The 15185-nt window shown below is 37.7% G+C and overlaps 1 protein-coding gene across 1 annotated transcript in view; it reads left to right on the top strand.

The window, feature by feature from the left end:
* The first annotated feature begins 1862 nt into the window (after positions 1-1862).
* SH3GL2 (SH3 domain containing GRB2 like 2, endophilin A1) overlaps positions 1863-15185 on the top strand; it is a 796347-nt gene continuing 783024 nt past the window's right edge. Inside the window, exon 1 of the mRNA XM_050761648.1 lies at positions 1863-1866. The gene's annotated coding sequence lies outside the window, so the exon portion shown is untranslated. The remainder of the gene's footprint in view (positions 1867-15185) is intronic.

Raw genomic sequence — 15185 nt, 5'->3', positions numbered from 1 at the left:
CCTGTTAAGTTTATTTACATCCTTTCTTATATTCACTTCAGACCTCTTTCCTAGACAGTGTGGAATTCTTTGGAAAATGTTGTTTGTACTTAGCCTGTGAGAATTACTATCTCAAGTTTGCGAGGAGAAAAATGTAATTTTAAGAAGTTTAATGTTTCACCTCTTTGTTACAAATCAAAGAAACTGGAATTCAAGTGCATAATACATAAGAAAACAATGTGAAATGGCTTAATTGTGATGTATGAACTAGAATAGTCACTGGGCTTATATTCTATAAGGGAGTAAGCCCCTATCAATGTTCACTGTGGCTTACTGAACATAATACTGAAAAATTACGGCTGGGTGTGGTGGCTCACGCCTGTAATCCCAGCACTTTGGGAGGCTGAGGCGGGCAGATCACGAGGTCAGGAGATTGAGACCATCCTGGCTAACACGATGAAACCCCGTCTGTACTAAAAATATCAAAAATTAGCCCGGTGTGGTGGCGGGTGCCTGTAGTCCCCGGTATTTGGGAGGCCGAGGCAGGAGAATTGCTTGAATCTGGGAGGCGGAGCTTGCAGTGAGCCGAGGTTGCTCCACTGCACTCCGGCCTGGGTGACAGAGTGAGACTCTGGTTAAAAAAAAAAAAGAAAAAGAAAAAGAAAAAGAAAAAATTATGGTTAATATTTGTTCTCTCTAAAGAGAATGTATGAAAGAAGTATGAATTTGTTGGTTGGAAACATTTTCAGTCCAACAATCTCCTCTACACTAAAATTATAATCTTTATTTGATATATATTCATTATAATATCTAATATTTGTATCTAATATATGTTTTTAAATAGAGATAATTCTACAATAAAAGCAATGTATATACATTGTTAAAATTTCTGAGAGTATAAAAAGTCAAAGGAAGAAGGGGGAAAGGAACCACATGGACCTTTACGTTTGGGTTCAACCCAGCAAGCTTGTCACATCTGAAATTTAATATAAAGGCAACAGCAAAAATCAGAAGGGGTGTGATTTGCATCATCTATGAATCACATATTGCAAGAAACACTCCTTCAAGGAATTGTAAATTGCTGGATGTAGCCTTACATTCTGTTTTCATTTTCTATTTGACAAAATGTTGTGGTTGCTCTTTTTTTCCAGTGGCTGTTATTTTCTGTGTTGTTCCTACCTCTCTATTGATTTTGGAGAAATGGTCTTTTAGACAGCTAAGTAAATACAAAGAAATATTTGTATAGTAAAATGCTATAGTGTAATAGGATGTGAAGATACTGCCTGTAAGAAATACTTGAGTCGCCTCACTGGTGGCCAAGATGTGATTCACAGAGCTGGCTGAGCAGGCATGAGAGCTCTGGAAGCTGGTTAAAGAGAAAAGCCTGGTACTCCAGCACATTTCAAGTCATGTTCTTCTGTAAATTTCAGCTATATGGTGAGTCTCTACAGAAAGCCTATTTGCAAATTTCTTTATAATCATTTATACTGTAACTTAGGAGTACATAAATCAAGCATAAGTTATTTTTGTAGCAATTAGAGTTTAAAATTTTTTAAATTCAGCTTCTCCTTTTATGTTGATTTAGTAAAAAACCCAAAACTCAGTAATTAACACACAACTTAATTCTGTGTGTAGTCATCCTTTCAAATTCAAACACATACCAAGATGCGTGAACTTTGGATTTAGACATATCTATACCCCCAAAGTAGCTGAATTACAGATTTTCAAACTGTCTTTTGGAAATGATTGACTGTAAGCTAGAGATTTTGTTGGCTAAGTTTTGTCACAAAGTCATTTTCTAAACCTCTGAGTTTATAACTGCCAGAAACAAAGAATAATAAGAAAAGTGCTGACGACAGAATAATTTACAAGAGGGGTATATGGGGGCCTTTTAAACTACGACACTGAACTGGGAATTAGGAATCCTGGGTATCTCATCAGTCCTGCCACTAATTCTCTTTGTAACCTTGGGTGAGTCACTTGACCTTTGTTGTGGCTTGACTGCCCATTGGTGCACTGAGAGAGACAGAAAGAGAGAGGCCTTAAAATAATGAGATGGAAGGTGCTAGGAAGATGCAGAGTATCACAGCCTTTCCACGACTCTCTGATTTTACTTTTCATGAAACTTATTAACATTTGGCAAAGAGTCATTACTCGACAATTTATTATCCTGTTCGAATCCAGGTAGGTTAAAAGTTTAAAGTTTTTTATACCAAAAGTCAAGTCTCTTGTGCTTTATAGAAACCCCAGATACCACATGGTAAAAAAAAAAAATTAAAAAAGCTCATGAAGTTCATTTGAAAAGCCTTTTTTCTGGCACATAGGCTCTGCATTATAATGAAATATTCCATTGAAACGTCTGCTCTGGCACCACGGACGGAGAAAAGTCTTGTGTTTGTATACTCTGTGAAGTTGAACAACAATTTCCAACATATGTTAGGAGAGGCTGCCCTCTTTGGAGATGGGAAAATGGATAGCCCCAGAGGGAAAAGAAAACTGAGCGCTGAAAAGTTTTTGTTAATCTTTTACTGGTGAAACAGAGCTGGGAGCAGAGCAGCCTGTTGGCTGCAGAGAAGGCTGGAGCCAAAAGGCCCAGCCCACAGGAAATGAACGCTGTCCTCCTCAGCGAGGCTACTTAAGCAGAGAGAAAACATTTACAGTACTTGTAATTACGATGGTTTTCGGCACCTAAATTGTCATAAATCACATTTATAAAAGCCATCTTTGCGCCAGTCAAATTTTGAAAGCTGCAAAATATATTCAGCTGGTGGGTAGTTTGAAATGGTGGTACATATGTTTGGAATAAATACATGTTATAATTATGGTTTTTAATACTGGGAGCTTTCTTATGAGGATTTATACTCACATACTGATGATAATGGAGTACATTGTGAACATAATAAAGTGGTGATGGGTGGTATTTGTTCCAGCATTTCTGCAAAATACTACTTCCAACTCTAAGGGGTATATTCCTATGTAAATCCCCATACGTCAAGATAAAAATATACTTCTCAGTGTATTTCCTGGAGCAAAGTACCTAGAGAGAAAATACCTGCATTTTCACAACCAATTCATGGATCTTAAAACATAATTATGTCTTATTGCATTGTTGATCCCAGAGCAGTATTTGAATTAAAAAGGAGTGCCAATAGAATTGGTAGAAAGTAAAAGAGCTCTATTTTATAGCCAAGAGCATGGTGGAGTGAAATCTAGTTTTAATAAAAGACTAGTATCATAATAAGCAGATGACTCTAACTGGTAATTAGAGTTTTTATTACATATGTATTACCTAACACCAAAGCCAACTCTACCAAGTAGAAAACGAAGGAGAGAGTTGGGTAATGAATTATATAGTCTGGTAGGGTCAAGGAAATCTGAATTAACTCTTTACACAGTTCTGATACATTGGACAACTGTACTTTGGACTGGGGACCTGGTCTGAGATATCTTTCTCTATAGTAATCTTTCATTCATTTGACAAATACTTGCTAAGCACCCCTTGTATGCCAGGCGCTAGCCTAGACGCTGAGGGCAGAAAAGAGTAAGTCAAGTTTCTGCTTTAAAAGTTTCTGCCTTTGAGAGAAATAGAGCCATAAACAAATACAACACAACACATTATATACACAGATAGAGATATAAATAATAATTTTTGCCTGGGCATGCGTTTTCACTGTAAACTCTACAATAGATGACATATATTGTGGGTTTCTTGTTGCTGGACACTGGTCAGAGATCATAGCAGTCTAGGCAAGGAACTTGTTTAAAACTGAGCTTGGTCAGCAAATTCAGGGTGATATCCTACAGCTCTTGGTCTTGCTTCATTTCCATAAGCATTTTAAAAATGTGGATCTCTGCTTATTGTTAAGGTATGTATTCCCCAGGATCCCTTTTCTGTTTTGAAAGTTTCTGTCTTAGTCCAGAAAATGTGATTAGACTGTTGAGTATACAGCCTACTGTGGGAATGCAGGGCCTTATCACAGGTAAAATAGGCAGTAACTGGGTACAATAGCAGAGTTTTGCTCCCTCTTAAGTACATGTCTGTTTCTACCCTCATACCGCTACCATGTCAGAAAATTCTATTGTAGAGATTTCATTCCATTAGCTTAAATTTTCATTTTTGCTTTGTTGTAATTCACTTCCTAGTGTAGTTGAACAACAGATTCTTTCTTTCAACAAATTATAGAAATGAGATTAAGAAGAATATAGGAAGGAAGAAGGGGTTATTTTCAAGGGGGAGCCTGCAAAAGGACGTCAACTGGGAGTTCTGGAGACAAGCCCCTGTTCACTGTTGGCTTGAATGTGGCTTGTGGGTGAGCGCACACACTTTACAAGTTGCAATGCCCAAGATGCTCTGTAATGTTGATGGCAGTGCCTTCAGTTTAGGGTAATGGAATATCTTCTTTCTTGTTTTTTTAAGGAAAGTTACAAAGGTTGTGTTTTGGAGTAGCACATCACTTCAACATTCATGAAAAAATAGTTAAGGATTAATATGTACCAGGCACTGTGCTAGGTGCTGAAAGTCAAATGGTGAGTAAAGCAGCCTGTGCTCTCATGAAGTTTACAATCCAGCAAAGGTGACAGTGGCGAGTGCTCTGAAGGAAAGGAACACAATTTGATGATGTAGCAGCCAGCAGAATGCATCATGCAGAACCCCTGTTAAGGGGACCATAACTGATGGATAGCCCATTGCTTCCCTTCTGGAACTACCCCCACATTAGCCACAAGACGTCCCAAGCATTGCTCGCAGCCAGTGGATGAGCACAATGCGATGCCAAGGCAAGTCTATTCCTACAGCATACACAACTTCTTTTACAGGTTACTTGTTAAAGCTTGAGGATTCGCATCAGCTTGACTGTAACTGTCTTAAAACTTTTCTGAGGTCTGAGGCGTTTTCTACTCAGATTGGCCTAGCTGCAGCCAATTGTCCATTTTAAGGTGGAAATGGTACAGCCTGGATGGGCTGCACAGGCAGGTAGCCCAGATCCCTTGTCATTCACCACAGTTACAGTAACCCTCTTGCCTACTCACTCCTATGGCTGTATGGGGGTGGGAGAGAGTTCCTGTACAACCAGCTGAAGGAAGAGGAGAAAGCCATAGTTTGGTTTACAGATGAGCTGACTCAGTATGTGGGTGCAAACCAGAAATGATTGGTAGCTGCATTATAGCCACATTCAGTGGTGTTCCTCAAAGACAAGGAAGAGGGAATGTCTCCTCAATAAGTGGAGCTGCAGTCAGTATGCCTGTTCATCCGGGTGCGGTAAATGCTTATTTGATGTTCAGTGAATGAATCAATTACTCAATGAGTGAACACAGAGCACAGGCGAAATTGAACTCTGTAGATCATTTCTGGTCATGTTTCAGTTGGCAAGAAAAAGATCAAATTGTTGCAGAAGCTGGACCTCTAGAACTTCCATTAGTTAGAACACTTGAGTAAGAAAGGAAATTTTGTCCAACCTCTATTATGCTAATTCCAGACAGAGAGGACTCCATCTGAACTATCAGAATGTTTCTTTGAACATGAAGTGATTTTTGTTAAATAAATTATAGAATAAATATTAGAACAAGTTGAACAAAAAGGCTACATTGAAAGCCAGAGTAGGAAATACATTGTGTAGGAATCTACTTGCCTACAACTCAGAGCAAGCATTCTAGACAACAATAGAAAGGAGATGAGAGAAAATTCATCTATGTTAAAAAAAAAAATCTACCTGCCTGAGAAATACCTTGCAAAAGGAGTACAGCTATGCAGTCAATGGCACATTTATCTCAACAACACTTTAAATAACATTTTTGGCAAATAGGCACCATTTAAAAATAGTTTGCACTCAACATTAGTCAAATTCTATCCTCTTCCTTTAAAATGAATGCTGCTATAAGAAGAGTGTTGACAAATGTGATCCCGTCTCATTCATTTGTAGGGAGTAAAAAGTCTGTCTTTAAATTGTACCAAACCTAAATAAATAAATAAATAAATAAATAAATAAATGAAACCAAGATTCAGACTTACATATGCCACATCATAAATTATTTTTATGCTACTATCTTTTTAAAATGTACTTTGCCCACATATTAGAATAAGAAATATGCTTCCAGTATATATTAAAGAAAAGTAATATTATAAAGTGTATTTTGCCCTATAACAAAACCTGGTGACATTTCTGGTTGGATTATTGTCACAAATTAAAAACAAAATGAAACAAAAACAGAAAACACTGGTTAGATTATTCCTGAGCTCTCAGAGCGAAAGCATTCCATAAGAAGCTAAGAAATATAATTTTAGTTGCAGTATAATTTTCCAGCCATTGCAAGTAGGCATATTTTGGCATGTTTGAGAACTAGCGAAATGTAAGGAAATATTAACCAGATGATGGTTGAATCTGTTTTTATTTTTAACTGCAGGGAGGCAAGATTTACAAGCTGCCGATTCTTATCTTATTTCACAGTACCTTTGCCACAAATAAAGCCAATAACTTAGTGTCATAAAATCCTAATGACCCGCTAAGATCCTTGGGGCATGTGCATATGAAAATGACTTTCAGGGATCTGGACACATCTCCTTTTTTTTCATATTACTTTTTGAGGTCAAGAAAAGATAAAATGTTAAAGTGTTCACTTTCATTCCACATTTCAAGTAAAAATCTCATTAAATGAGCAACCGCTGAATATGAACCAAAATCACCTACAAGTCCAAAACTGCTCATATTTGCATAAAACAGCCCAAATTAGACCCATCTGAAAAATGGTCCCAATCTATTCACAGTCCCAATCAATAGGGCCTTCATCTATTTTGTAATAGCTGAATATTACACCACTAGCAGAGGGTAGAGCAAACCCATGTGGCAGTTTGTTGAAGTCTTTAGTCCTCTCCTCAATGTTTTCAATTCCCATTTAAAGCATGTTTATGAAGAATTTATAAAACACGTAATATTGCAAAGGAAATCAATTACAAAATATAGCCATCAAAATGTTAAAAATAATTTTGTACAGTAATGTGCTTTCTTATTAATGCATTGAATAAGAAGATCTAGCAGCAGGTCTAATAACTACCATAATTTCAAAATAGTGATGAGTCTAAACAATATTTTTAAAATATCTATACTAGCTGTGTTGTGTTATGAAAATATCTGTGATTTCTATTAGTGTCAACATCATAGCTACTGTGTATGCTAATGTTACTTACATATATTATTTAAGAAATGTGACTTTTTAGTTAGAGGTTAGTGAAATAATAATAATAATAATAATAACATATTAGTCTTTGTTTCAATATACCAATGCCCTGATTTCGAGCCCTGGTACAGAGAATGGACCTAATATTTCAATTATTTTCTCTGTGTCAGGCACTGTGTCAGGTCCCATGCATTCACTTATTTCACCTCACAGAAGCCCTTTGAGCTGGGTAGCATCGACCCCATGCTACAATCAAGGAATTTGAGGTTCAGGTTTCTTGCCCAAAGTCTGGAGTTCAAACCCAGGTGTGATTGGTTCCAAATCAGACTGGTCGCATGATCTTTTTGTTTTACTATCCTGTTTCCCAGTAGAAAATCTTTTTTCTGATTAATAATCTCAGGCAAAAGCTTTAGCTCCTCTGCAGCAATTACCTAGCTCTTTGTTTTATTAAAAAGAAGCATGTGTGTGTTTCTTCTAAATAAGTGTAGCACCTCTGTGGGAGTCCATAGACAATACACAATAAACTAGTCATGTGTTTATCAATATTCTAACTAAAATGAGTTCCAGCTTTCTAGGTTACGGCATTTTATCTCCTTCTTCTCTAGTTCTAGTTCCTATATTACCTAAATGGAAATGAAGTTTGGCATTTCTGTTCCCCCAAATGATGAACTTCCTTACCTTATGCTGACAAAAAGCTCTTTCATTTCATTCTCCTTCAGTAACCTGCTCTCCATTTGCGATGTGAGTGGGCAGCTCTGCCCCAAGAAGACCTCCACCTTCCCCAAGCCAGAAAGGGAGCCAAGAGCTGCAGCCCCATCCTCCCATAGTTTCCAACCTCAGCCTGGCCTGAAAGACTGTGCTCCTTCTAATAAGAGGCCATTCAGTCTCCCTAGGCGCATGGGGAGGCTCCTCCTGATCAGAGGCTGCGGGTTCTAAACAGCGCCAAATTATGTGGGGTGGTTTACCTTGCTATGTACTACTGTCCACTGGGGATGGAACGGAGACCACTAAAATAATTCCACGTGGTAGTCTAGGTCTAACTCATATTTAAGAGAAATATTTGGATACTTGGTGTATTTAACTTCTGGATGGTACTCTTAGCAATTCCCTGATGAAGTAGTTTGTGTAACTTAGAGGAATTCTAAACATGATAAATGTTTCACACACACATCTTGATGTCAAGGATAGAATTTATCCAATATAAGAGCAGACAAGTTTAATAAACCACTTAAGTGTTATAAGGCATGCTTCATACTGCAATGAATTATGTCCCTATCTGTGGTTCAATGTATATATTCTATCATTTTGAATATTGAATTTAAAAAATGTTGTATAAATAATGTGAAAGGTCTGATTTAAAGCAACAAATGCTAATAAAATCAAATGGAAGGCTGACAGACCTTCAGTAACTCACAGATATTGCTTAGGAAAGGTATAATAGGGAAGGTATTAAAGAGGGTGTCTTGGTATTTTCCTTAATAAGTCTGTTTGAGATCATATAGAGTATCCAAATTTTTCAAAGGCAAATTCATTCAATTTGTAGAACTTTAAACATCCACAATTATATCTGGCTCATGGCACCTTTTTTAATAACTAAGTTTTCCATTCCTGTTTTCTTGAAAATATGTATTGTAAAAAAATTGATCCTTTAATCGAGTTTTCATGTGACAGCACTAGAGATATTCTTTACACTTATGGAGAGTTATATTTCTGCTAGAAGTTCCTGTAAGAAAAATTATTTAAATCAAACCATTCTGATTTTCTTTTTTTCGTTTTGAATCAGTAGCAAAGCCATGTTATACTGGTTGAGAACCTGAAGCCCAGCTTCTTAAAGAAATGATCTCAGGTAAAATTTCTTTATTAGAATACCTTTAACAAATTGGGAGTTAAGAAAATATCCAATCAGAGTAAGGATTTGAGAAAAAAAATCTTTCCTTGATCATAAGCAATTTTGAGAATATTTTTGAGAGACCCAGGATCATTTGATAAATATTCAGAAAATAGATTCAGCAACATCAGTTTTGTTGCCTTCTTGTTACTATCACAGATGTCACTGTGGCTAGCATGGGCCTTAGGGGACAGAGTGTCAGTCCTTTTACTGCCTTCAAGAAACAAAGTCTTTCTGCTCTCTGGAACTGCCACCTCAGCGCCTGCTGCTTCATCTTGCACCCTGATGTTATATAAGGCATCACTACCTTTAAAATGCATGAACCAAGCCTTATTTGCATTGAACTTTTCAGCCTTTGATCCTTCATCACAATGTTGTTTCACCGTGTAGAAAAGCTTCAAAGCTTTGGCTTGAGTAGTAGCCAAACTCAAAGCTAAATTAGATCCTGACTTCACAAAATCTTAAATCTTTTCCATCTTAGCCTCAAATCTTGCAACTTTATCTGAATTAATAATGGACAGCAACCATTGCTAAACTACTTTCAGTCATTTTAAGGACCAGGTTTGTAGTATGAATACCAGTTTGAATTAGTAAGACTAATGTTTTCAAGAAACTGAACAGAATGGACACTTATAGAAAGGAGTGTTACTCTGGAAAGTAATCTCTTTGGGAAGTCATATACTTAGTTCAGTAATGATTCTATTTCTCAAAACACTTTTGGAGTTATTCTTTTGGCTTTCATAGAGAGAAAGAGTACTGTTTGCAAAGGTAAAAAAGTTTTATTTCTTTATAGCCAAGCAGGTGAAAGTCTCAGGCTGCGAAATCTGCTGTGCAAAAAACAAATATAACATTATTCTCTAACTGAACTTAATTTCAATCATATTCAACTCAGGCTACTTTCAGTCAATTATTTATTAATTCTGTTCTGGAGTTTTTCCCCCCACCCTTTTCTCCCTGGGTTGCCTCTAAATTCTGGGGCCTTAAGTCATCATACTTTGATGTCTATCAGGAGGGGGACCTTTGTCCTCAGAAATTCTGGTTTATTTGCGATGGCTCCTATTGACTTCCGGGCATAGCGATCTATCCTTGCTGGTATCCTCAAGATGGTCTTGTTCTCCTCTGGACTTGTGTTTCCAGTTCATACAACTTGCAAGACTGCTAGACTGCTCGAGGTCACCCCAGGCTTGTCTTTTGCTTCCCTTTTGGGGTGAGAGGACAGGGAAGCATAGGAAGTATTTGGATGCCTTTTTGTGCTGCTCTGGAGCTCTGGGAGACTTGATGGAGCTATGCCGTGCCCATTCTGCTCGTGCCCCACCTTTACTTTCTCTGCCTGTGACTGGTGGAGGTAGAGAGAGAGAGCAAGCGGAGACTTGTTGCCCCCTCGGGTTCCACTAAAGAAATGAGGTACAAGTTTCCCTTTGTTTGGATCCCCACACTACCTGGGGAATTCAGCATTTCTTTGGGGGTATGACACACCTTCCACTTAAATCATCATGCATCATTTTTCTAAATCTATTGCTATAGCATTCACTTGATGCTCAGAGTCTTTCAGGATTTCTACTTTTGTCTTTCTGAAACCTTTCTCTCAAACTTTTCTCTGCTGTGAGTTTGAAGGCATCACCATGTAGTGGTTAGGAGCATGGACTCGGGCGCCCCGTGTGCTGGGTTTGAATGCTGGCTCCAGCATGCACTGGTTTTAGGGTCCTGGACGTGAGTCTGTGCCTTGGTTTCTTTATCTGTAAAACAGAGGTGATAATAATAGTGCTTACCTCATGGAGCTGTTATGGGAATTAATGAGTCAATATTTATAAAGCACTTAGAACAGTGCCTACCTACAGTCAACATTATATCATTAGCTGCATTTGTAAAATAAATCCATAAACCTCAAAAGCTGAATATTAGCTCTTTTTTCGTTTGGTGCCTAATGCTGCCTGAGTGGAGAAAGGCCAGGGGTAGGAGGAAACTTTGAAGAGTGATACAGTGATAGTTAATTTTATATGTCAACTTGACTAGGCTGTGGGATGCCCATATATTCAGTAAAACATTATTCTGGGTGTGTCTAAAGGTGCTTCAGGGTGAGGTTAACATTTGCAGCAGTCGACTGAGTAAAGCAGATTGCCCTCCCCAAATGTGGGTGGGCTGCATCCAATCCATCGAAGGCCTGAATAGAGTGCAAAGGTGCAATAAGAGAAAATGTGCTCTGTGTTACCATCTTCTCCTGCCCTTGCGTTCACACTTTGACTGGAGCTTGAGTCATTGGCTTTCCTGGTTCTCGGGCCTTTGGACTGGGGCTGGAACTGTACCATCGGCTTTGCTGGGCCGCCAGCTTGCGCACTGCAGAAAGTGGGACTTCTCGTCCTCTCTCTCTCTCCATATATACGTGTATATTTCTATGGGTTCTGTTTCTCTGGAGAGCCCAGATAGATTGTATAAAATAATATTTCAAAATATTGACCAGCCTCAGTCATCTCAAAAATCTCTCTCCCTCTCACCCTGTATCTCCTTATTCCTCTCCCCTACTGTCCTTTTGCTTCATTTTCTCATTTGTTGAGCTTAGTTTAGCTGACTCAGGCTAAGAGGAGTAATAAATGAAGGAAAGCCAGTCGGGCCAGACTAAGTTGGAAGTTTGAGATCACTCATGATACAGGTTTCTGTAGCTTATAATGGACATGGCCTGACAGGATCTTATCCCTGAAAATTGTGGATGTCATCAGTTTATTACATAGGAGGCAATAGGTTGTGCCTATTCAGAGCTATCACCATACCCAGCATGATAAGAATTGATTGTGTTAGGCATATATTAATTTCTGATTTTTGTATTATATGTTTTTTTACTAAATAGGAGATTCGTTTTCAGCAGACATTTGAGATAAATTATGTGATTTATTTAAAATAGACATTTATTATTGGCAATTTCAAAATTGCTCACATTACAAGTTTCAGGTTCATGAGATCCTATTTGTCAAAAAATATGTTATCAGGTATTTTATCTTGCTTCTGTGATTTGCAGTGAGGACTGAAATTCAGACTCTTCAGTGTCCTTACCCTCTTTCTAGCACTTTATCTTGTTACGGTGTTTGGCATGTCACTTAATCTCTCCTGGACTCATATTCCCCATTGGTAAAATTAAACCATTAATAATATTTGCCTCCTACAGAATGGTTGTGAAGATTAGTCAGTTAATGTTTGTAAAAATTCTTTAACCATGGAAAGAGCAATATCACTGTGGACCATTAGAAAAGGCACTGCCCACATTTTCCTTCTATAGAATGTCACTCTTTAAAATGTCCTTCAAGTGAGCCTTGGAGATCAACAAATTTAGTGTCTGTGTACTCTAAATGGCTACTTTAAAAACTTTTTGTAAAATTTTTGTAAAATAATTCTTGCAGAAAAAATTTCAAAGAGTTCCAGTATATTGTTATAATTATTCTCCTTTTAAAGATTTTTTTTTGTGGTGCTACACATTTATACTCACATGTACACACACACTTACACATTCATGTATTATGTAGGTGAATGGTTTTCTGTTAATATTTGTAATGTACAGTGTGGCTTTGTGTAGATTAGCAATTTTAATTATTTGCCTTACATGTGTGGTGCCCGATTTTTCCAGAACCCATAAAAGGGGATTGTTAATTTGAACTTTTTTGCCTTTTTTTTTTTTTAGACTAGGACTCATAGGGACAAAATACAATAAAACATGTTAGGTCTTTGATACAGGGAAAATATGGCATGGGTGACCATTCTTCTGTTCAACCTGGAATCATGTAAAAATAACAATATAGATGAAACTCTCTAAGACAAGTTTTATACTTGGATTATCACATTCCATTGGGAGATACTGCTAGATTTCAGTGGACAATGTATAAGAGTGTTAATTTTCTTGTTCCACAGAGGTTTTTGAGTATCCAGGGGAGACTGAAATGACAAATAAACCCAATAGTTTCCCTAATTCTAGTTTTTTTCTAGTCCACTGTTTTTCTAGTCCACTACATCGAAGCATCCATGCAACGTGCTCCCATCTACATCACATCAAATTAAATCAAGGAGGCAGCAGGGGCACAGCATATTTTCCCAGTGATAAACATTACTATAATAATTGCCCAGTGTTTATTGAAAGGAAAATTTTCAATAAAATGTCAAATAATACTAGCAAGTGATCACAATATCTTGAGCTTGGAAATGAGGAACTCTGGATAGAAAAAAATATTGAGCAACCACTTTACTGCTAAGCATATTTTTCAAGGTAAGAAGATAAGAAGGATCTTGAGTTTATAAATGATACTAAGAAAAGGTTGGAAGACATCCACTGCTATAAACCCTCTGGATGGATGACTCTGAAACAGGGAACAAGTGAAAAGAAGAATCAATGGCTTGGAATATGGATGTGACCTAGGAGGGGGTAGTGGTAAGTGACATTGTTTCCTAGGTGACTGGCAAAGTAAGAATTACTTATGCGAATGTGGGAGTCTACAGGATGCCAGCTTTTATATGTTTCCTGGAAAGTTTAAGAGATAACTGGATGAAATCCTTTCTTCATTCAACTACAAATCCCGGAGATACCAGGAAAGAATGAGGCGAGGAAAAGAAACAATATTTGAATTCTTTACTCTCTGGGAGACCACTGATCACCTTCTGAACACTCTTGCTCCTTTCCTCTCATTTTCCATCGTTCAGGTTAGAGACCTGGGGAATGGAGAACCATGAGTATTATTAAAAATGCTTTTCTGGCTGCTTATCCCACATTCCCCACAAAGTTTCTCATTCTTCCTTCCTTCCCTCCCTCCCTCCCTTTGTTGTAGGAAAATCCGGGTTCTTGTCACACGACCAACAAAGATTAGGCTCACAGACACTTTGAAGGGTGAGAGCGATGGAATTTATCAGGCGAAAAGGAAAAAGGAAAAGCAATGCAGCAACGTGAGAGAGGGATTCCTATTAACAGGACCTCATCTCACAGATTGAATCCCAGGTTCCCACACAGGAACAGGAGGGACCGGGCTCCTTCCTCTGCAAACAGCAGGCAGTTGTTTTCACCCTGTTCTCCCCATGCACAGGCTGGTTGGAGGTTCTCCAGGGACCCCTTTATACTTAGGTATCTTACCTGCCTGCCCTGCCTGCCTCCCTCCCTTCCTCTTTCAAAAAATCATTATTATTAGTTTGAGTACATACATACAAATATCCCAGAACCTGTCAAAATGCAGCATAAATGTTACCTAAATGTCCCATCTCAAAGAGAACTTTAGAGAATTAAACTTTAACATGGTTTTCTATCAACTGTGATTTCCTTCTTAGAGATTAGCCTACTCTTCTTACCTGAAGTTTTCATGGTATTTTTTAAACCTTGACCTTGGAAATTCTGATTTCTGCCCTGCTTGAAATAATGTAAAACTTAAAAACACACTCACAAATTTTTGAAACTCAAAAATCATGAGTTTGATCTGATTCAACTCTTCTATAATACAATAAATTTTTAGCTAAAAGACTGATAAGGAGGAAGATGTTGTTTCCAGGTTGGTCAGAAGTTTAGGAGGATGTATTTACTGCATTTTTCTACCTATACTCATGTCAGATATACGCACATACAGGAGACTAGTAAGTGAGACCCGTCAGAAGAACTCGGAGAAAGAGTAGCCCTTCCCTTCAACGTGGTTTCTATCAACCATGATTTCCTTTTTAGAGATTAGTCTACTCTTCTTACCTGAAGTTTTAAAAACATAAAATAAACAGAAGACCACACTCCCTGAAAACAATTGCCTGACACTGATTATTTTTTCCTGAAGCATAAGTCTGTAGGAAAAAACAAACAAACCCAAAAACCAAAAAAAAAAAAAAAAAAAAAAAAAAAAAAAAAAAGAAAGAAAGAAAACACAACACTCTCCTCATCTCAATTCTAAAGAAAAGTCTCTGTGTTGGCTCGGAATTCCGTAAGCTCAGCGTCCTCCAGGCCAGACGGAAACATGAGGCTTCAACTGTTTCTGGAGCTGGCTTGGGTCTTAACAGTCAAATAAGTCTCTCAGAAGTGGAATAATTCAGAACAAGTACTTTGAGAGTGCGTTCACATCTTTCATCACTTAGACGTAACTAACTGTTCCTTTACAGAGCCATCCTTTTTCTTTTCCTGAACGTGTAATCTGACATTCATTAGGAT

Source organism: Macaca thibetana, chromosome 15 (genome assembly GCF_024542745.1).
Source record: "Macaca thibetana thibetana isolate TM-01 chromosome 15, ASM2454274v1, whole genome shotgun sequence".
Lineage (NCBI taxonomy): Eukaryota > Metazoa > Chordata > Mammalia > Primates > Cercopithecidae > Macaca > Macaca thibetana.
The sequence above is the reverse complement of the archived record's forward strand: the minus strand, read 5'-3'. Positions and strand labels throughout refer to the sequence as shown.